The sequence below is a fragment of the Psittacula echo genome (genome assembly GCF_963264785.1).
Source record: "Psittacula echo genome assembly, chromosome: 18".
Lineage (NCBI taxonomy): Eukaryota > Metazoa > Chordata > Aves > Psittaciformes > Psittacidae > Psittacula > Psittacula echo.
The window spans coordinates 7,886,408-7,907,593 of record NC_137754.1 but is presented as its reverse complement, the minus strand read 5'-3'; the positions used below and the strand labels follow the sequence as shown (position 1 = coordinate 7,907,593).

The window sequence follows — 21,186 nt, the reverse complement described above, 5'->3', positions numbered from 1 at the left end:
AAGGTTCTCCCATGAAAGAAGAGCCAACTCCTACAATCACTCCTTAACACATGGTAGTAGATCTTGTACAGGGATTTACCAGGAAGCAGCTGACAGGCACTAAACTCATATTCAGATTTCTTCACAAAGCCTGTTCATTCTCTTTAATATTTGTAGAATTGGGGAGGGACTCTTCATTAGGGACTGTACTGACAGGACAAGGGGTGGCAGGTTCAAACTTAAACAGGGGAAGTTTAGATTGGATACAAGGAAGAAGTTCTTTACTGTAAGGGTGGTGAGGCACTGGAATGGGTTGTCCAGGGAAGTTGTGAATGCTCCATCCCTGGCGGTGTTCAAGGCCAGGCTGGACAGAGCCTTGGGTGACGTGGTTTAGTGTGAGGTGTCCCATGGCAGGGGGGTTGGAACTAGATGATCTTCAGGTCCTTTCCAACCCTAACTATTCTAGGATTCCATAACCCCTACATCTCCTTACCAAACATGGATAAGCAGGTTTTATTAGGAGTTACCTTTTCAGACAATAATGAGAACTATAATAATCAATTCCCCTTCACACCAGGTGATGCTACCTTTAATCTTGAACTAATCTTAGACTTGAACTAACATTTCTTGGATCTTCTCAGCTCTTCCTCATCCCACTCTTTCTCTTTCAGGATGACACGCTCACGGAGCTTCACTCTAAAGTGTTCCAGCAGTGATCGGCGTGTTTGAAAAGCTTCCTGCTCAAATGCTGGCAGTATGTGGTATGGTGTGTGAGCAATTCTATCCTGCAACATAACATGAGATAATTCACTAACACCTGGGAACAGTAGCACACAAGTTAGTGTTTCAGAGTTAAAGCCAACCAATTCTAAAAGCACAGCATCGTCCCTGCTGGATCCTGGCTTGGATCTCAGTTCATGCTATGGAGCACAGAACATGTCCAGGTTAGATGTCCTAGTTGTTCCAGTTATCGGTTTGGTGAGTGCTCAAGAAATTAACTAAAACAATTTCCAGATGTTTCGTCAAGAGAAAATCATAGAATAATAGAATAGTTTGGGTTGGAACAGGCCTTTAAAGGTCATTTAGTCCAACCCCCTGCAATAAGCAGGAACATCTTCAACAAGATCAGGTTGCTCAGAGCACCACTAAGCCAGGGATGGTGTTTCCAGGGATGGGGCATCCCTTCCCACTGGAATAGGTTTCACAGAGAAGATCTTTCACATCTTCTCTGTGAAACCTATTTCAGTGTTTCACCACTCACATTGTAAAAAATTTCTTCCTTACATCTAGTCAAATCTACTCTCTTTCAAGTTTAGAACTATTACTCCTTGTTCTATTGCAACCAGCCTGCTAAAAGGTTTGTCTCCATCTTATAAACTCTTTAAGTACTGAAAGGATGCAGTACGTTCTCCCCGGAGCCTTCTCTTCTCCAGGCTGAACCAGCCCAGCTCTCTCAGCCTGGCTCCAGAGCAGAGCTGCTCCAGCCCTCGCAGCATCTCCGTGGCCTCCTCCAGACTCGCTCCAACAGCTCCACGTCCCTCTTGTGCTGTTGCCCCAGAGCTGGATCAGGACTGCAGGGGGGGTCTCCCCAGAGAGCAGCAGAGGGGGAGAATCCCCTCCCTTGACTGGCTGCTCATGCTCTGGGGATGCAGCCCAACACAGGGTGAGGGGTTCTGGGCTCCAGTGCACACTGCTGGGCCACATCCAGCTTTTCAACCACCAGTACCCCCATGTCCTTCTCTTCAGGGTTGCTCTCAATCGCTGCTTCACCCCCAGCCTGCACTGATACCAGGGGTTGCATGGACCCATCTGCAGGACCTTGCACTTGGAAGCTGCCCTCATCTTGCAGAGCTCTTCTCCCAGCACGTCTGGAAGCACCACGAAGTTTCTTGAAAATTAAAAGACAGCTGGGGGGCACTGTTTGCCCACTACTACACTCCTCAATTTCCCGTGCTACTTCCCTGTAGCAAGTGCCAGGAAGGAGAGCATAGAAAAAACGTCCAGAGCAAGACAGTAAGATACATGGAGTACAGTGATCAAATTTGACCTGTGATTACAGCTATGAATTGCTTAATTTATTTTCCTGTTTGAGAATCAGCTATGATCACAAGGTAATGTCTACGTAGAACATTGGTGTGGGATGAAAAACCCTTAGTAGCTCTAAGCAGGCTGCTCTGTGAACAAGGTGACCATTACTACCGTTCTTTTCAGAACAACTGCTGTTTATGTTTCAGACATAAGCAATCTGCTCAACATGTAAGTTTTCTTGTTAATAAGAATGCTATAAAAAAAAAAAAAGAGGTTTAATTTAACTGTCACAGAATCCCAGGCCTTTTTAAAGTAGTTTTTTTAAACAAATATATACAGAAAAAACACATCAGCAGAAGTTTCTCATTATACTTCACAGTGGGATTCTTTTTATAAGGCATTACTAAATGATTAAAGATCCCTTTAGTAAATTCACTTAATAAATATATATTTAGTTATTTATCTATAACATATAATGCATAATACATATTTTAATGTATTTTTTATTTAAATATATGTATTTTAGTTAGGAAATCCATTATTTTTAAATTTGACCAATAATGTCCTCTCATGGCTTACAAGACATCAAAAATTAACATGATTTATAACCCATAATAACTTCCCCTGATTTGGTTGTAGCCTCACAGAAACACATACTATTTTTGGTTTTAATGCCCAAGTTTAAGACTACGAGTAACCCTGTTCAATCAGATTATGAATGGAATCTTACGATAAGATGGACAGCAAGGATTGTCTTCACAGGCAAAACTATCAGAGGGTATTGAAACTTAACTGATTAGTGTTTCATTTGGTGCTGAACTGAGTCTCACCAAAAAAAGAAGAGAAAATCAAATTTCCATAAAAGGTTTTGAAGGAGGCCCTGGTCAATTCATAAGGACATAACAGGCCATATATTTGAATGGATGCAAATGCACAGGACTTTCAGATATGGAAACTGAAGTTATACCTGGTAATACTCATAATAGGCGTAGTCAACAACTGTTCCCACAGCTTTTCTCTGTCCTTCCTGAAGAGTAACTGGTGCAAGGATATCTGCACCAGCTTCAAGCAGCTTATCAACCTGAAGACAGCAAATCATGACACATTCAAGCAAAAAGAAAACCTTCCCAGAAACTGCATTCATACCACAGCTACAGAGACAGTGCTGAGCATCAGAGCTTAACCTCTGTTTGTGAGACCATTTTGTGCACCAAACCATGCATTTCTTCTGCCCCTTTAGAGCTGATGATGAATTGTCAAATCTAAACATGTTCTGTAAGTAAAACCTTCTTGCAGGCAGTAGCTATTTGTTTCTGGATATCTCACGATATTCCAGCAACACATGAAGCGCAGACAACTAGTGAGGGAGGGTTCAGAACAGAACCCACCTGAGGAAATTCCCTCCTCTCCCAGACCCATCAGCTGCAGCCTTTCACCTCCACTCTGAATAAGATCAGCCCTGTGCTCCCTTGGATGAGGAGAAAAAACTCCAGTTTTCACAAGGCCAAATGCTGCCATTGACCTAATCATGAATGAGAAAGCTCACTCATCACCAGTGGTATTGAATATTTTGCATTAACAATCAAAGACAACGCAGCTCTCTTCATGTGGATGCTGGTTGGGTTCATAAACAAGGTTATAGTCAGATTTGATAGGACTGTGGGCACTACAACTACCCCATCTGACTTTAATGCAGTTTTTCCTTTTCTACACAAGGAAGTTATCATCCTCTTTACTTGAACATGAAAATGAATTTCCATACAAAACACCTGTTCCTCAGGACAGAAATAAACAGCATTAGGAACAGACACAGGAAGAGTGGGGAGAAATCAGATTACCCATTACAGAGAAAGGAGACTGAACCCTCTGGTTTTCTGAGGTTTGAAAAAAAACCCAATAAACACCCAGAAGTTATCTCACCAAGGCAATCCTCTGTGCTGCCGTCCTCTGCTGCTCATAAGCCGTACTGACAGCAGCACACAGGGCACTTCTTACTGCTCCAATCAATGGCAGATTTGGGTCAGCCCCATGTCTGAGGAGTTCAATCACTGCCTGCAAATGTGCACATGCAAATGTGACACGTTAGTGACTGGAGAAGCCTTTATTGACAGTTCTACAGCAGGAAACCCAGACCCTGGTCAGATCAGGCAAAGCCCTAAAGCTTTACAGTATTTACCACAGCACACTTGCAGTATCGGCCTGTATTTGTCATAGCTTCAGTAACACTCAAAAATTCAGTCACCAGACAGTAGTTTTTACTTCTTTTAGCATGAATCATAGCATCACCATCGAATCTGGAATATTGTGTCCAGTTCTGGGCCCCTCAGTTCAAGAAGGACAGGGACCTGCTGGAGAGAGTCCAGCGCAGGGCAGCTAAGATGATCAAGGGAGTGGAGCATCTCCCTTATGAGGAAAGGCTGAGGGAGCTGGGTCTCTATAGTTTGGAGAAGAGGAGACTGATGGGTGACCTTATTAGTGTATATAAATATATAAAGGGGGAGTGTCACGAGGATGGAGCCAGGCTCTTCTCAGTGGCAAACAATGATAGGACAAGGGGTAATGGGTACAAATGGGAACACAAGAGGTTTCACTTAAACTTGAGAAGAAACTTCTCAGTGAGGGTGACAGAACACTGGAAAAGGCTGCCCAGGGGGGTTGTGGAGTCTCCTTCTCTGGAGACATTCAAAACCCGCCTGGACACATTCCTGTGTAACCTTACCTAGGTGTTCCTGCTCTGGCAGGGGGATTGCACTAGATGATCTTTTGAGGTCCCTTCCAATCTCTAGCATACTGTGATACTGTGATACTGTGAAAGGGTAGCTTTAAAAATCACCTGGTCTGAGTCATAACGTATTTGGAAAAAAAAAAAAACCAAAACCTTTACTACAAAGATAAGGATTAGACAGGTTGATCCCTTACAGCCTATTAGATCATTACTTTATCAGACATAAGGAACCAGTAGAAATTGTTGGATATGGGACTATTTCATTAAAAATCATGAAACCTAAATTTTTGTGTTGCAAGAAAACACTTTTGCCCAGAAGAATACCAAAATTGACTTTAAAATTATGAAGACAGCATATGGAAAAAGGTTGAGAAACAAAGACTTGATACAGAATCTATTTCATGTTGTATGCAGTTGTCAGCCCTTTCATAGCACACACTCTAGCTCCTCTAGCTGTATATATTGCATTCAGATTTATTTTTATAGATATTTGATACCCTTCCAGTGAACGGAATATAGTTAAAGAACAGCAACACACTACAAATATTTTCTTTGTTCTACTACTTATCCTATGTAAAGTATAAATTTTGTAGTGACAGAACAAAAGGTAGAATGTTGGTTTCATAAAAAATACTGAAAATGGTTTCCTCTAGATTTGCTCATGGCTGAGTTTCCAACAGAATGCAGCTCTGGATTATTGGTGTGCTTTTGTATTGGAGGAAGATAAACAGGGATGCAGAAACCACACTTCAATCCTGCCCCTTTCAGCTTTTCGGAACTGCTAGGCTTGCCTCCCTTTGGAGTGTTCTTACCATGGCTTGCTCAGCCCCACAAAAACAATAGCCACCCTTTTCCTACTTTCTTTACATTCATGTCTTGCTGGCTTTCGCACCACTCACTAGGAAGTTTAGTAAAACGACTGGAGAAGTCTGGGGATAGCAAATTTGAGAGATAGATGTTAATAACTTTCACTGGGCCAAATGACAGAGAGTTGGGCGTGAGAGGGAAGCAGCAAGCTTTCAGGCACAAAGGACCTGCCTTGAGTGGGGCTCATTCACATATTCATTTAAGCTCTATGAATAAAGGGTTACCAGATCAATATAAAAGTGATATTTGAAAAAGTAAATTTTGCCTAGACTGTGTCTGGGCATTCTGTAACTAAATACTGTTGATAAATAGGTATTAAGTTCTCCTGTTTACTAGTTAAGGACAAAGTACTAAAATACAACTCCATGGAGATGAAGCAAGCAAGTCCCATAACAGACATATATATCTTCAGACATTTGAGTATGGATCTCTGTCTGGGGACAGGTGATGAGTCAACAGAGAGCTTGTGAGTCACAGTCAAAGGAGATCTTGTACAAGCTGCTGATCAGGAGGACTCTCTGGATGAAGTGCTCTACAGACAGATAGGAGCAGCCTCGTGCTCATAGGCCCTTGTCCTCATGGGGGATATCTGTTGGAGGGACGGTACAGCCTGGCACAAGCAGTCCAGGAGGTTCCTCCATTGTGCGGAAGACAACTTCCTCTTGCAAGTAATAGAGGAACCAACAAGGAGAGGTGCCATGCTTTACCTCGTACTCACCAACAAGGAGGGGCTGGTTGGGAAAGTGATGCTCCAGGGCAGCCTTGGCTGTAGCAATCACGAGATGGTCGAGTTTGAGATCCTCAGGACAGTAAGAAGGGCACACAGCAAGCTCACTGCCCTGGACTGCAAGAAAACAGACTTTGGCCTCTTCTGGAACCTGCTTAGTAAGGTTCTGTGGGATAAAGCCCTGAAGGGCAGGAGGGCCAAGACTGCTGGTTGATATTCAGGGATCAACCAGGTTGAGGGAAGGGATGCTTATATCCTGACTTACAAGCTCAGGAGTGTTGTGTAACAACTAGAAGGAAATGTGGCAGGAAGGCCAGGAGACCTCCATGGATGGATAAGGAACTGCTGAGAAAACTTAGAGGGGAAAAAAGAGGCTTATAAAAGGTGGAAGCAAGGACAGGCAGCCTGTGCAGAATACAGGGACATTGCCCAGGAAGCTAGGGACCAGGTTAGGAAAGCTAAGGCCCAGTTAGAATTAAATCTGGCAAGGGAGGTGAAAGATAACAGGAAGGGCTTCTATAGGTATGGAGCAAACAAAAGACAGACTAGGGATAATGTCGGCCCTCTCCAGAAGCTATCAGGAGAACTGGCTACCCTGGCTTTGGAGAAGGCTGTGGTTCGCAATGACTTCTTTGCCTCAGCCTTCATCAGCAAGTGCTCTGACCACGCTGCCCAAGTCTTGGAAGGCAGACACAGGGACTGTGAGAATGAAGACCTTGGGCCCACTGTAGGAGAGGATCAGGTTCAAGACCATCTTAAGAACCTGAACGTGCACATAGCCCATGGGACCTGATGAAATCCATCCGCGGGTCCTGAAGGAGCTGGCAAATGAAGTTGCTAAGCCACTGTCCATCATATTTGAAAAATCATGGCGGTCAGGTGAAGTTCCCGACGACTGGAAAAAGGGAAAAAAAACCTCTGATTTTTAAGAAGGGGAAAATGGATGACCCAGGGATCTACAGACCAGTCAGCCTCACCTCTGTGCCTGGCAAAATCTTGGAGCACATTCTCCTGGAAAGCATGCTAAGGCACATGAGAAATGGTTGGCGGTTGGTGACAGCCAGCATGGCTTCACTAAGGGCAAATCATGTCTGACCAATTTTGTGGCCTTCTATGATGGGGCTACAGAACTGATGGATGGGGCAAAGCAGCTGAAGTCATCTATCTGGACTTGTGCAAAGCGTTCAACACTGTCCCACATGACATCCTTGTCTCTAAATTGGAGAGACATCAATTTGATGGATGGACCACTCAGTGGATAAGGAACTGGCTGGGTGGCTGCACGCAAAGAGTTGTGATTGTCGGTACTGGGACCAATCCTGTTCAACATCTTTGTCGGTGACATGGACAATGGGATTGATGCACCCTCATCAAGTTTGCCAGCACCACTAAGTCGTGTAGTTCGGTTGATACGCTGGAGGGAAGGGATGCCATCCAGAGGGACCTCGACACGCCTGTGAGGTGGGCCAATGCCAACCTCATGAAGTCCAACCATGCCAAGTGCAAGGTCGTACACCTGGGGCGGGGCAATCCCAGGCACGGCTACAGGTTGGGCAGAGAAGAGATTCAGAGCAGCCCTGCGGAGAAGGACTTGGGGGTCTTGGTCGATGTGAACATGAGCCGGCTGCAGTGTGCACTCGCAGCCCAGAAAGCCAACCGTATCCTGGCCTGCATCAAAAGAAGTGTGACCAGCAGGTCGAAGGAGGTGATGTTGCCCCTCTGCTCTCGTGAGACCTCCCTTGGAGTATTGTGTGCAGCTCTGGTGTCCTCAACATAAAAAGGACATGGAGCTATTGGAGCAAGTCCAGAGACGGGCTACAAGGATGACGAGGGAACTCGATCACCTCCCATATGAAGATAGGCTGAAAAAGTTGGGGCTGTTCAGCCTGGAGAAGAGAAGGCTGCGTGGAGACTTCATAGCAGCCTTCCAGTATCTGAAGGAGGCCTACAGGGATGCTGGAGAGTTACTCTTCATTAGGGACTGTAGCAACAGGACAAGGGGGAATGGGTTTAAACTTAAATCGGGGAAGTTTAGGTTATATATAAGGAAGAAGTTCTTTACTGTGAGGTTGGTGAGGCACTGCAACAGGTTGCTCAAAGATGTTGTGAATGCTCCATCCCTGGCAGAGTTCAGGCCCAGGCTGGACAGAGCCTTGGGTGAGGTGTCCCTGCTCATGGCAGGGGGGTGGGAACTAGATGACCTTCAGGTCCTTTCCGTAACTATTCTATGATTCGATGATTTTATGATTTGTACTGGACTACACATAAGAAACTTCTAGACTCTGTCTTATGTAAGACATGACAGAGTGTTCTGGGGCACCGGAAGCATGTGTTTATTTACAACCTAATACAATACACCTCAAGTGACTCTAGTTTTTTGGGGGTTTGGTTTTCTTTCTTTTTTTAAGGCTCTTTCAGGGAAATGCAAAGCTTTCACTACAAAATCAGGCAGGCAGTAATCTCAACTCCCTGCTCAGGTCCTCTGCAATCTGAATTTCAATAGCTGAAAGATGAGCTCAAAAAGCAACATACCTTGTCTGGACCATATAGCTCATTTCCATCTTCTGCCCTTGCATTAAGATCTGGGGCAGAATGCAGGAGGTACTGAGTTATCTGGACCCCTTCCTCCCCAGGAATCGAGGCAGCTATGTGGAGGGGAGTTAACCCCCCTAACTGAAAACACAAATATAGCATTAAGACTCCTGTTTATCAGAAGCAGCACTTAAATAGTGATAAATATTATTTTAAGAATAATCCAAGCTTACTCTTCCCATATGCTGCGCCTCACAGACAGCCACCAGAAATCTAGAGCCCAGACTTATAAGAGTGTGGAATACTAAAGGCCCCAGACACTTGGCCTGTTAAATATCACAACAGCTATAACCAACGTCAGGAGCAGCTTCACAAATATTCCTCAACCACTCACAAGCTTGGCAATCAGAAAACATAGTAAGAAAGAGAAACTTGGAGAGTAAGGAGCTTTGAGTTCTTTCTACTAAAAAACAGAAAAATAAATCTTTGAACAGGATAATCGCTTTAAACAGCTTTCTGGCCATTCTAAAGCTGATTCTGACATGCAAGATATTTTACAGTAGGGCACTGAAGCTGCAGTACACACCTTGAATCCCATATTATGAAATATCATTCAGTAAAACCTTCGATGGAAGCCGCACATCAGACCTGGCTCCCCTTTTTAAGTGGAGTTCCACTGCTTCTGCATCTGCAGCTTTATCAGCAAAGAACAGAAGGTGTGGTGGGGCCCAGGATGCGTTGGGATCTGCACCTCGACGAAGCAGTAGCTGGATTGCTTCCCATCTCTTCTGTCGTCTAGAATTGACATAGAAAATACCAGAATAACATATTAGCACCTTCCAAGAAAAGCTAGTGGACTAAAATGGCTTGCAGGTAATAGACATTACAACTGTCACTTAGCAGAGGGAAGACATGGCAGTCTTTAGGGTCACATCACAACTGTCATACACCAGTCAGGCAACAACATTATGACCTGAAGAGGAGACAGTACAGTCAGTGTATCTCAGCCCTCTAAACTAAAGCAGTGGCATGCAAAGAGCAGTCTCTGCAGTCATGAAAAGCTGCAGCATAGGGACAGGTAAAAAGCTAGGCAAGGTTATCTGCGTCTTTACCAGTCTCACATGTGACTTGTAAAACATTTAGTCTTCATATTGTTTAATGAAAGAAACAGAGTCCTCCTTCCTGCCATCAAAGACTGCTTGGAAGTTTCTTTCCTCAAGTAAACTTCATTCACCCATCCATCCCAACAAAACAAAGGTCCAGTGTTTCTCTTAAACAAAAGCTGGAACCGGTGCTATGCTAGATTAGGACAGTATATTCCAGGTGCCATCTGCATCTCTATGGAGGCAAACTATCCACACACACAAAAGAATCTGACACCCCTACAAAATGAAGCAAACAGCACTTGGATACTTGGATATCACCCAGAAATTCCATCACAAAGTGTTCTCACGGTATACTCATCTTTGCAGGCATTGTAATAACTCAGCTTTACCCACAAGCCCTACATTCAGCAGATCTCGATATTCCAATGAACAATATGCAGTAGGCACAGTATTTCAGACAACAAGAATCATGGGAGGTGGGAGCATGTTTTACTTCTGTGCCACAAAAGTAAAATGTGGCACAAATAAGGGATGGAGGTCAGAAGGCCAACCACGAACTTTCAGTCTGAGGGGTCTGAGATGTCAAAACGACCTACACTGCCATAAAACCCACACAAAAATTTGGACATCTTTGGTGACTGCTCTGTAAGCAAAGCAAAAAGCAAAATGTGTCCCTTTCAAAGATCCACAAATGCAAAACAGTTGGACTATGTTTCAGCTGACACTGGTGAACAGACACTTGCAGAAAACAACAAGCAAGTTCCTATGTAGTCAAGACTTCAAGTAACAAAGATATTCTCCTTCCTCAGGTCTGCACTACACTGCAACTCTCCTTGGCATATTTAGAAGCTTTTCACAATCTTCTAACAAGAAATCTTGTCTTGTTCAAGCATGATGTCCTTTGCTTGAACTGCACTTTTCAACTATAGTCTTTCTCAGTGCTGCCGTGAGCCACATTAGAGCGTATAAACCGTTAGTGGTTTCTACTCGTAAACAAGGTTTGCCCAGTTAAACAATCAAAAAATATCTTTCCTTGCAACGGATGCACATTTATGTGAAATATGTGAAATAATGTTACCTTCTTTTTGCAAAACCATTTATGAGAGTTGGTCTCCCATTTCTAGCGCATGAGACTTACTCTCACACTATGCCTTCAGCATCACTCACAGTTTCTGAGGATTCTGATTTTTCAGTCCACTTAAAGACTGAAAAAAAAGAAAAAAGAAGTGTTACTAAAATGAAACAAATCTTCTTCCAGTGCATGACTCAGTATATTAACACGCCTGTTAATCACAGCTTTAACGCAATACAGCATATAATGATACTGGAATTTTGTTAACTGCTGTTAGGGATATAATTTAGAAGTAAATTGTAACTAAGTTTTTGCTTGTTCATTTGTTTTAATTTCTTAAAATAACAGAATATTTCTCTTGTTCAATTTCAGGGCAAGTTCAGGTTAGATATAAGGAAGAAGTTCTTTACTGTGAGGGTGGTGAGGCACTGGAACAGGTTGCCCAAAAAAGAAGTGGGTAAATGCTCCGTCCCTGGCAGTGTTCAACGCCAGGTTGGACAGAGCCTTGGGCAACATGGTCTAGAGGGGTTGCCCATGGCAGAGGGGTTGGAACTGGATGATCTTAAGGTCGTTTCCGACCCTCACTTTACTATGATTCCATGGTGTCTAAAGCGTGTTCAGAACAGTTGAATCTTTCTTCCAGTATACATCACCTAACTTAAGAGAAAAAGAATTGCTGAAATAAAACGAGACACACACAGATTTTCAACCTGCATTAGCTTGCATGAGAATCTGATACTAGGATCTACAAGGCTAATTTTTCCAAATCTGGATGCAAGTTCAACTCAGAGGAAAAGTGAAAGCAGTGTATGTCTACTCGCCAGATCTCACAGACTGCTACAGACAACGACCAACATAGAAAGATCCCCTCTCTACTCCTAATTACCTTATAGTACTATGAGAGGTAATAGCTCTACACTGATTTTCTGTGTGGTTTTCAGCAGCAGTTCTCTCTCACTCCCCTTCTCCCTTTCCCATATAGTTGCCTTGCAACTTTAGCAGTGTTTCGCACGACCACATGATCGTACTCTTGGAACTGGAACAGTGACTTCAGAGCAACCAAGGATTATTTGGTACTTAATTTCCAACAAGTTTCCTCAAAGCACAAGCCTAATCTGTCTAACCTCATGTGAAAGTTCCAGAGGCACCCCTCCATTTCTAGGCTACGCGGAAGCACTTCTAAGACCACACAGTTCCTGCCCAGACCCCTTTTTCAGCTGTTTTCTCATCCTGGCTGGTGAGTCCCAGCCTCCTTGCTTTCATTGCTTTCCCATTCCCAGGTTTGTACCCTTACAAAATTCATATCCTGTTCCTACACAGGAAGTAAGAGCAGGTGTTTCATTTTGTGGCAGAAGAAAGGTTAGGGATACGACTCTTCCTTTTTGAGTACTCCCCAAGCATCACCAGACTTCTGACAGAACAATCTCTTCGTAGTAGCCACCTCCATGATGCCAGCAAGGTTACGTAGTACCAGGAGAATCACCTACATCCTACTGTTCTACTTACATTTTTGTAATTCCCATTAACTCTCCCACTGCATCTTCACTGTGTTAAACACCTAGCCAGCACAGCCTCGCATTCTGCTATTGATATAGTGCCTTATTTCAACTGCTGAGTAAGCTTGTAACTGCATAGGAGCATGTTCTTCGACTTAGGAAGTGAGTGCAGTGAGAGCAGAGATTATTCTGCAGTTTCAGAATGCAAAATGTATTAAAGTTCTGAGGCTTTTATACAGCAAATTTTAAAAGCAAGCTTGCAGGTTGGCAAAATACTACATTATGATTCTGTTATTTTAGATTAGAAGTAAACAAACCTTGTAACTGTGCAAGCTCCTCTCAGCAATATTACCCTTAAAAGATTCTTCTGGATAAACAAGAATAAAACACATGGAGAGAGCAGAAAATCCTTCATCACTACACTTACTCACATCAGCTCCACTATCAAGAAGAAGATTGACAAGAGCATTACGGGAATGCACCTGTAGAGGGGAAGCATCCATATTTGCATATATAAGTACACACTTCTTGCCTGGGACATGGAAAGAACTGACAACACAATTTTGAGGTAATGATGCTCTACACTGTTTATCTAATTCACATTGATATTTTCCTCAAAACAGAAGCTCAATGTCTTACAGGGTTCAGAACATAACTTTTTTGGTTAATTTTCAACTAATGGATTTTGCAGGAATTCATCGAGGTTTCATGCACAGAGAGACTAGAAATGACTGAGACGGCTATAGGAGAAATACAGTGTTCTAAATTATCTAGCTTCTGCTTGGCATTTACAGTGAATGCTGAGTATTGAGGCAGCTGACAGAAAAACAAAGAAAAAGGCAGGGGGCGAGATTGCATCCCCCTCCTACAGAAACTGGAGTTGTACATGCGTAGTTTCAGCCACAACTGCTTTTCAGCAAAAACAAAACAACTCTGTGTGCATCTGATTGCAAATAGGATCAAAAATAATACGGGCACAATCACATCCAAGAACATAGATCTAGCCCACTGCATAATCACAACCTGAAATCAAACCTGACATTTGAAATCACTGCTAATATTTACTGAAGGGCTTCTTTTAGGTTCTTTGTTTACCATGGGGGTTGGCATGATACCAGTCATTACAGACACTACTCATGCCACACCACTTTTCTGGGTTTCCTGCTTGTTGAACATTCCTTCATACTATGTAATGAAACAAGAGAAAAAAATTAATCCAGCCTACTACGCCAGGAATTTTCTCATCATGTGGTAAAGAGTCATGCTTAGAATCTTACAGCCGCAGCAGCAAGTGCTGTGTATCCATGTTTGTCAGCTATGTCTGGATGAGCAAGCCCGTTCCTCAGAATCGCAGAGACCCCATCATAGTCTCCTCTTGCTGCCTTCTTAATTAGCTGCTCCGAGGCAAGTTCTCTGGGGCCTGAAGGCCCATAAGCATTGCGGGCTCCACTGAGAATGAGGTTGACATCTGAATTGAACTCCACTTGACAGCGCCTAGAAAAGGAGAGAAAAGCACAGCACATTTAAGCAGCTAGGTACTCTTGGACCACTACTGCAGCAATGCAGCCTGATGAGCCCATCCATCAGGGCAGAGATGCAACATAGAGATGGACTCATGATCGAGGGGTGGACTTTGCAATGGGCCTCTCCTGCTCTGAAAGACTGTTACAACAGATGGAGCCCAACATCATGGACCGAATGGACTCAGCAGCTTTATAGGGATTGGTCTGTGCACTAAGATAACAGTGCACTGAGATGAGAGTGAGGGTATATTGAAAGTGTGGGATCTGAGCATGACGTGAATGGTATGGAACAAGGGGTGGATACTGTCCTGGTTTAGCAGTAGCAGTCATTTTTTCTACTGGTGCAGTGCTGTGTTTTGACTTTCGACCTGGGAATAATACTGATAAAGCCGATGTTTTCAGTTGTGGGTCAGAATGTTTACTCTGACCGAGGACTTTGTGAGTCTCATGCTCCGCCAGGGAGGAGGAGAAGCCAGGAGGAAGCAGGGACAGGACACCTGACCCAAACTAGCAAAAGAGGTATTCCATACCACAGCACGTCATGCCAAGGATGTAGAATGGAGAGTTCCCGGAAGGGCTGGATCATGGCGGGGTGGGGGTGAGGTACTGGTTGGTGAGCGGTTGTATTCTCTTGCTTGTTATTTCCTTTATCATTATTACTATTAGTGGTAGCAGTAGTGATTTGTGTTATACCTTAGTTATTAAACTGTTCTTATCTCAACCCGTGGGAGCTGCATTCTTTTGATTCTCCTCCCCGTCCCTCCAGAAGCAGAGGGAAGAAAGGTGGGGGGGGGGGGGGGGAAGTGGACTTCGTGGTTCTGATTTACGGCCTGGGCTTAAACCACGACAGTTCTTTTTGATGAAAATGCATCAAGAATAAAATATGCTGGTCCGCAAGATGGGAAAATAAGGCCAGCTATCATTTTAAGAGCTATTTTAGATAGTGTGAGCTTGCTTATATTAATGGGGTGCTGGCAGTAGCATATGGATTTTATCTAGACAAGTTAAAAGTATTTTAGTAGATGTTTGATGGACGGGTAAGAAAACAAAATCTAACTACCATGTGTTTTTATGACCCCATTTATCATGCACAGTCATGACATTTGTTTATGATCTAATTTTCATCACCTGCTTTAACTATGACTATAAAATATACGTAGGTAGCTTGTGTTCCTATCAGAAAAGCAAACAAGGAAATCCTCCGTGGGCTCAAAAAGCATCTGCACATACAAGTACCAAGCTACATAAAAACTGATGTGCAGTTGGCAGTTCTACTAGCTGTTGACTTTTTTGTTACAGCGTATTTTGAATAGCCTTGAAGAAGAACAAGAGTCAAGACAACCACAAAGAGTTATCAATAACCATATTTTCAGTACTTTTGAAAACCTGGCGCTATGCTTTCCCATATTTTTATTTCTATGCAAGACTACACTCTCAGGACAGCGAAGGTCTGAACAGGTCTCTACAGCCCTTGACTCCCAATTCTTTTCAAAACTGGACTTCCAGAAACCCTGACTTGTTAATGAGTAATGGGATTATTTTTCTAGGTGTGACCAGGATAAACCCAATGTTTAACTTAAAGGAATAAAATCTATAAATTGAGAGATGAATATGTTATTTGCTTCCTTTTTTTAAAAAAAACAACCCTTATTGGCAACTTGTAATCTCAAGGCCACAAAACCCAATCTCGAGTGCAGCTTTTATCCTGCAACGTAAATTTGAAAACAACAAACACCCATGGGTAGTAATTGTTAAAAATCCACACATAATAAACAAATCATCAGCAGTTACCTCTGCTTATGCACGTGCATCTACCTTCGAACCAGCAGGGAGGTTACATTTGCAACAGGCCAAGGGTCCTCCTCAGGCAGCTTCTTCTGAAAATACAGAGCATCACACTCTCCAGGAAGGAGTGAGTCAGAGTAAGACGATCCATGTTACGAGAATATGCAAAGACTCCTTCAGGTAAAATATCCTTATCATCAAAAGGGAGATGCTTATAGTTACGGAGAAATGGGTCTTCCTCAAGTGAAATATACCCCTTCTGAGATCTGTCATCAGTGTACCTGTAGTGCGCTGGATAATCCAAGACAGGAAAATAACCAGGTACTTCAGTACATAGCTTAATTAGATGATCTCTGAGCCACAAGCCAACATCCTGACAGCCATCTGGATAGCTCTCAACCCCTGGTCCAAATCGCTCATCAGATTTGTACAGCCCCTTAAGAAACAAGTAAACTCACGAGTATCAGTCAGAGAGCAAACAATTTGTACAGTTAAAGTCTGGATTGTATTTAAACCAATCTGGCTGCTTTTGGCCTTACTGGTCCACTTACTATTGACAGCGCAATAACTGCCAAAGCCAATCTGAACAGCAAAGCCTTCATGTTCACTTTGGTCTATTAACAGCAAACACAAATCTTCCAGCACACGAACAGTGGAAGGCCCTAAATTTAACTACAGTAGGATGTAATGTTTAGATTACAATTCCTGATGCTTTTAAGGCCTAGGCAAGATTTTATTTTAATTTTATTCTGTGATCAATTTTAGATTGCAGCCTTTTGGTCCAGGACAGGTTTTTGGTTAGATTTTACTACCTTCTCAAAACAAACATTTCTGAAACACATCTGGCGCAGACACAGATTCTGGAAATGGCACGTTTCTTTTCTTACAATGTAACTAAATTTAGGGTATCTATAGTCTTGCAAGCATGACACGACATGCCAACGGAAGAGTCTCAGCAGCAAATAGTGCACTACAGGACAGGAGTTGCAGTCTTCCTACAAAAGGTATCCTAGTTTGATAGGACACTGTGGTAGGTAAGGCATAAACATCATCAAATTCAAGCAGACTCATGCGTATCTGGACCACACAGATGGTTCAAGACAGGTTCACACTAAGCTATCACAACCTCAAAACAGCCATTTGGAGCAAAAATCAGCAACTTCACACTGAACTGTTTAGCTACACAGATAAATGAGTAGGACAAAAGCACTATCACTGGCAGAATATACTGGCAAGAATAAAATTCTGAGTATGGTTATGATCTCAAGTTTCTCTGTTTTTCCCCGAGCTTTAGATTTTACATCATATACTCAAACTAAAGCTCTCCTAAATCTGTAATTAACGCCACATTATCAACACTGAGCAAGAATGCTGTGTTCTTGTTGATGTCTCCTCAGTGTTGATTGGCCCTCTAAATGCAAACACTGTTATGTTGTTTCTCTCTATGTTTTAGATTATTTGAGGACTTGCAGAGATACCCAGGGATCAGCAGGAACAGGTGGGCACTGTTCCCCTACACTTGGGACTGGTCAGATATACCTTTTAGGAAAATAAAGAAGGACTGCAAGCTCTTAGAAAACAAGATTTCCAGCTTCTACTAGCAACATCAGGGCTGAAAATGATGCAAACCAGCCAACTAGCTACCTGGAAACTTCAGAGTGCTATCTTCACAGTTTCCTAAAATGCAGTGCTTTTCCAGTTTCTAATTCATCCTAATATGCCTTTTGAGAGTACTGTCTAACAAATAAGCTCTTCATCAACGAAGGAGAATAAACACCCAAATTACATACATCAGATACGTGAACAAGAAACTTTTCCAGGCAGCACTGGTGAGGCTGCACCTCAAATACTGTGTTCAGTTTCAGGCCTCTCACTACAAAAAAGGCATTGAAGTGCTGGAGCTGGTCCAGAGAATGGCAGTGGAGCTGGTGAAAGGCCTGGAGCACAAGAGTGATGAGGAACTGGGGGTGTTTAGCCTGGAGAAAAGGAGGCTCAGGGGAGACCTTACCACTCTCTACAACCACCTGAAAGAAGGCTGTAGTGAGGTGGGGGTTGGTGTCTTTTCCCAAGTAGAAAGAGAAAATGGCCTCAAGTTGCACCACAGGAGGTTTAGTCCGGATATTAGGAAACATTTCTTCCCTGAAAGGGCGGTCAGGTCTTGGAACAGGCTGCCCAGGGAAGTGGTGGAGTCACCATCCTGGAGGTATTTAAAAAGACATGTAGATGTGGCACTTACGGATATGGTTTAGTGGTGGACTTGGCAGTGCTGGGTTAATGGTTGGACTTGATGATCTTAAGGGTCTTTTCCAGCTCAAATGATTCTATTATCATCTCCTTCAATATTTCCCCATGGGAAAGTTGAGTACAGAAGCTAAACTGTTGAAATAGCATCCTAACTCATGGGAGATCAAAGCATGACAATTTTGCTCTAAAGAACTAAAATACTAAGGGAGCTACTCGGAAAAAGAAGAAAAACAACCAAAAAACACCAAACCAAACCACTTCTGACTTTGAAAGGCACAGGAATTGCAGTATTAGCACAGCAATTTCCCAGTTCCCTGAAATTTTCTGACATCCTTCCATTCCAGCATCCCATAGGCTTCTACACGGCCAAGATAAACAGCTCCTGTGAATTTGGAACCATCAGGCCTGTAGTTAACCCCATTTCTGTGGCGGTAGTCTATGTACAACTTTCCCACATATCTCTGTAATCCACAAAAGAGGACAAGACAAGAAGAATGATACAACTGATAGGACAAAAATAAGTGAAATTGCATTCTTACTGCAACAGAGCAGGACTAACAAGATGCAGGCAACTGACACATGAAGAGGATGAATCTGTTACACAGTTAAGACTGGGCACAGTCTCAATGTCACTTTAGTTGTGGGCTTCAAAGCCCAGCCAAGATTTTACCAATTTCTCTAGAAGCTCTTCCATCACATAGCAATCAGTAGTCCATACTACTTCAGTAGATGTATCTCAGTGCTCATATTCTCATTGCTAAACGACAGAGGAGAAACCAACATCTATTCAACCATTCAACAGCTGTCCTAAAGACCGGTATGCCAATATACCTTCAGCATTCTGCATTCAAAACAAAAGGTAAAAGTCTTCAACTGCCAGATGCATGTGAAGTGACTGGATTATTAAAACTTTACACACCACTTGCTTTAAAAGTGCTTCAAAACTGCCACTTTAACCCTTCCGGAGAACGCACTGATGAAATTTTGTACCATAGGCAAACAAAGTGCTGGGCTGTATGAAAGTGGCTGATGCGCAGTAAAAAAGTTGTCCATAACCCCCTCTCTTCTGTGCAGAAAACCTTAGCTACCAACCTGCTCATCTGACTGTACATGACTGAAATCTGATCGTCATTGATTTCAGCCACAAACACTTCAAGGTATTCACCACTTTGAAGCAAAACCAAGCATTTGGAAGATATTTTATATAAATCAATCAAAAATTGTTAATTAAAAGCAAAAACCACTTAAATAACAATCTCAATTCTTCACTTCTTCTGTTGCATTAAAAATAATCATAAAGTATGCAGCCCTGCCACAGTCTTGGCACTTTGTGGCATAAAAGGAGCGACTGCCCCTGGCTTAAAACAAAAGAACATTATGGTGATAATAACGGCCTCCAGACCGCCCCTCCCCTGCCCACGGACGGGCAGGGCTCCCAGCGAACACACGCTGGGGGACACGTGGCCACGGCGCATCACCGACAGCCGTCCGGGGCCCGCGGAACGCTCGTACCCGGGTGGCAGAGCGGGGGGCCTCCGGCGGTCTCTCCCCGCAGCCCAGCATCAGCACCCCGCACGTTGCCGGTCCCCGGCCCGCGGGGCAGGCCCTGCCTGGAGCTGTGGCCACAGCTAGCCGCCCTCGCCTCTTCCGTGCCCTTGGCCGCCAGCAGAGCGAAAACTCGCCCCACATCGACGGCCATGGCCGCGCCCCCGACAACACTGCCGACTCCGCCTGGTGGGGTGCGAGGCCCCAGATCACGGCCGGCGCCTTGCCGTGGACACCCCGGCGGCCTCGCCCGGCGCTGGGGCCTAGAGGGAGGCCCGCGTAGCCACCCTGCGCCGCCCCCCCGCGGCAGCACCGTATAGGACAGCAGGCCTGACCGTGAGCCCGGCCCTGCTCACTCCAGCCCTTTGGCCTGCTCTTTCTGCCAGCGCTCGTCGTCTCTTCTGCAGACTCTCGCAGCTCTCCTGGCCGCCTTGCTCAACCTTGCTGTGAAATACGAGCTCACTCCTCTAAACGAGATAACAGGGTTTTATTGAGGGACAGAGTCAGTAAAGCAAAAGCAACAGCGCTGGGTGCACGACCGTAGCCAGAGGCGCGCTGATGAGCATTTGTTACAGGTTTATATACTTTCACTATTGCATTACCCATATACATAGTCATAATTCCCGCGTATAGGCAGGGAATATTATATCTAGCTCCAGGACCTTATTATCATAAGTCTCCTCCTCTTGGCATCTGTGTGCTGCTCTGCGGTGATTGTGGGCAGGGGTCTTGAGGATGAAGTAAGCAGTCTTCCTCATGTGAGGAGGGGTCTTCAAAATGAAGTAAGCAGTCTTCATCATGCTGTACTCTTCACCTTTGGCACACTTGGATGCCCCAGTAATCACAGAACTAGCTGAACCCAGCCGTATCTGTAATTCTTCTGATAGCTGGCAAAGATTTAGAACAGCGTGACCTTCCTGCAACATTTATTGCAGGAGGGGCAGACAGGGAGTATCCCAAGCTAGCAGATGTTTGGGAGCTTCTGTCTCTAAACTAACTGATAAGTAGAAGGATGGTGTGAAATAACTCATTCAGGTTTAGTCAGGCCACTAAATTCCACAGACTTACAACACAAACATTGATCTTTCTCTTCGACCTAAGTTAGGCTAAAAGTACTTTAGCCCTATGTTTTCCAGGCACTAGCTTTCCTCATATCAAAACACACACCCCCCTTTTCTTTTACTTTTACAAATTTTTTTGTTGTTTGACTCCATTTTGCTCAAGAGTCCTGGCCATTTTCAACTTGTTGCCTAATCTTGTGTCTTCAGCGAGCTTTGTTTCTGTTACTGCGAACTCACACAGTTACATCCACGTAGTAACACCTATGATTTCCGAAAGCCAGTACATTTATGTGCTTATCACAAATGAATATGCATGTTTGTGTGTAATAAATATCTGCTTGCTTAACCCCTCGGTGTGCGAGTCAGGAGTGACCCCCCTTGCAGCCGGCGCCATGATAAACATACCTGCTTTATAACTCCCTTTGAGTTGTAGAGTCTCATTCCGTGCATCAGTTTCTTTTCTCAATAATCTTGTAAAAAGTATTAAAGTCTTGTT

General features: G+C 43.8%; 1 pseudogene across 1 annotated transcript; it reads right to left on the bottom strand.

Annotated features, from left to right (window-relative positions):
* Positions 1 to 601: 601 nt before the first annotated feature.
* LOC308228370 (ankyrin repeat and MYND domain-containing protein 1-like) lies at positions 602 to 19,783 on the bottom strand (annotated as a pseudogene). Its single transcript has 11 exons — positions 19,563 to 19,783; positions 18,916 to 18,925; positions 18,399 to 18,545; positions 15,847 to 16,276; positions 13,810 to 14,026; positions 12,850 to 13,014; positions 11,132 to 11,169; positions 9,482 to 9,653; positions 3,928 to 4,059; positions 2,975 to 3,088; positions 602 to 764 (listed from the first exon to the last, which is right to left on the bottom strand). The product of its transcript is annotated as an ankyrin repeat and MYND domain-containing protein 1-like (transcript).
* Between the last annotated feature and the right edge of the window lie 1,403 nt (positions 19,784 to 21,186).